Raw genomic sequence first — 2,727 nt, forward strand, 5'->3', positions numbered from 1 at the left:
CGCCTTAGGTGTATGTGGCTGGCGCCTTAGCCGCTTGAGCCACAGGCGCCGAGCCAGAACCTCCTCTCTTCAACCTTCCCTTGGGGTTGGGGCCCATCCTCAAAAACAATAGGATGTGAGAGGAGAGGCCCAGGTGAAGTACTTTGGGAAGTCAAACTACTTGGGGGGGAGTCAGCTGATGGGCCCCCAAAGCAGGTGGCAAAGAAGAGAACCAGCCCTTGGGGGGAGGGTTAAAGGGACTTCCAGGAACTGAGCCCATTTTTCCACCAAGAGCAGAAACATCCCATGTGACAGAGAGGACAATGTGTTGCTAAGTGTGACTGTTGGATGGGGGATGGTGAGACAGGGGCTGAGAAAGTTCTGCAGAATGATCTGCTGAGGATATTTGTGAGTGAATTTCACTGAGTTCAGTGCACAGAATAGGGGCAGGCTCCTTGCAACATGAGGAAAAAGTGTGTGTTCCTATAGGAGGAGTGCTCATAATATGACTAGCCCCAAGGAAGATTGCCACAGAGATCCAGCAGAACTCTCTAGAGATGGGAACCAATCTGCCTACCCTCAAATCACCCTGAGTCTATCCCTCAACAACCCATTGGCCCTCCTCTCTGATCCCAAGGGGCCTCTCTCCTAACAGAAGGCTGTGTGGTGGAGTAGGGGAGGTGGGTGCATACCCTGGAGTCTGGCCCTGAGATCAAGGGGTCCAGGACATAGCAGGGGAAAGTGCAATGTCCTTGTACCACTATGCTGGCTTTAGCAAAGGCCAAAGGCTTTAGAAGCTCCAAGGGTGGGGACCCCTGGGGAAACAAAGGCCAGGCCAGACTGTCCCAGGGCAGGGACACTTCCTGTGGCAGCCAGCAGGAAGGAAATGAGCACAGCCCAGTGGGAGTGAGGAAGTACTGCCCTGACTCCTATTGTTTTCAGCTTTGGGGTCAGCTGGGCAGGTCCACCACAGGGAGTTTCCCTAGGCTAGGATAGTGGTGGTGGAAGACTGGATGCCATCTGGCAAGGGAGAGTGAACACCAGTAGGGGGGATAGTGGAGGATGACAGAGCCTTATGCATGACATCTTAAGGGGGGGATGGGGAAGTGCCCCATAGAACTACAAGTCCAGGCTGGACAGGGTGATCCTGCTTTGGACTTAAGTTCAAGCCTCAGAAAGACTGGCAGGCCAACTTTCTAGACTCAGAAGCCTATCCCTGAACTACCTTTTCCCTGACTGGGAATTGAGCTGATAGCCAAAGGCAGAGAATCTGTCTCCTAGGAGCTCCTAAGGAGTGCAGGCACAGCAGAGAGCAAAGTGTTTGGGGGTGGTGGGGTGAGGGTGCTGAGTCTTGTTTGCTGGAATAGTTCTTTTTTTTTTTTTTTTTTGAGACAGAGCCTCAAGCTATCCCCCTGGGCAGAGTGCCGTGGCATTACAGCTCACAGCAACCTCCAACTCCTGGGCTCAAGCGAGTCTGCTGCCTCCGCCTCCCAAGTAGCTGGGACCACAGGCGCCCACCACAACACCCGGCTATTTTTTGGTTGCAGCCATCATTGTTGTTTGGCGGGTCCGGGCTGGGGATTCAAACCCGCCACCTTAGGTGTACGTGGCTGGCGCCTTAGCCGGTTGAGCTATAGGCGCTGAGCCTGCTGGAATAGTTCTAATCTCAATCTCCTGTGGTGTCCACAGGCAAGACTCAAGAGGAGCAGGTAAGGTGGGCTGCAGAGTCTGGCAATAGTCCAGGGGCATGGTGACACCTATCTGGCTGTTGTCCATTAAGGCCAGGCTTTGAGGTCCATGGACCCTAGGCTATGACCTCATTTGGGGTCAGGTGGCAATGTGGGGACTAGGACAGATCTTTTTGTTTTTTTGCAGTTTTTTGGCCAGGGTCAGGTTTGAACAAGCCACCTCTGGTATATGGGGCCAGCACCCTACTCCTTGAGCCGCAGGTGCCGCCCAGATATTCTCTTTTTTTTTTTTTTGAGACAGAGTCTGAAGCTGTCCTCCCGGGTAGAGTGCCATGGCTTCACTGCTCACAGCAACCTCCAACTCCTGGGCTCAAGTGAGTCTCCTGTCTCAGCCTCCCAAGCAGCTGGGACCACAGGCTCCTGCCACAACGCCCAGCTATTTTTTGGTTGCAGCCATTATTGTTGTTTGGCAGGCCCAGGCTGGATTTGAACCCACCACCTTAGGTGTATGTGGCTGGCGCCCTAGCTGTATTGAGCCACAGGCGCTGAGCCCAGATATTCTAAACAATTTGGGGTAACACTCTTACCTTAGGTTAAGTAGGAGGGGCTAATCCCTAGTGAAACACCCCAAGGCCTTCTGATTTCCGGGTCCCCACCACTATGAACACAATAGACAAATTAGGTCCCATACTGAGGCGGCCTGTGGTGACATCTGTGTGAACATACAGCCATCTGCTGGTCATAGCTGGGATGGCTACAGGCCAGGCTCAGGATTATTACCCTTGGGCCTTGCTGGCCATGGGAGCCCATTAGAGTCCTGGGCCCAGGCATACCTATTGAGCCCAGGTTATAGTCCAGACACTGGGTGGCACAGTCCTGAAAGTTACCACTCTCGGCTAAGCGCCTGTGGCTCAAGTGACTAAGGTGCTAGCCACATACACCTAAGGTGGCAGGTTCAAATCCAGCCCGGGCCCGCCAAACAACAATGACGGCTGCCACCAAAGAATAGCTGGGTGTTGTGGCAGGCGCCTGTGGTCTCAGCTACTTGGGAGGCTGAGGC

The sequence above is a fragment of the Otolemur garnettii genome, unplaced genomic scaffold (genome assembly GCF_000181295.1).
Source record: "Otolemur garnettii isolate 467f Iridium unplaced genomic scaffold, OtoGar3 scaffold00179, whole genome shotgun sequence".
Classification (NCBI taxonomy): domain Eukaryota; kingdom Metazoa; phylum Chordata; class Mammalia; order Primates; family Galagidae; genus Otolemur; species Otolemur garnettii.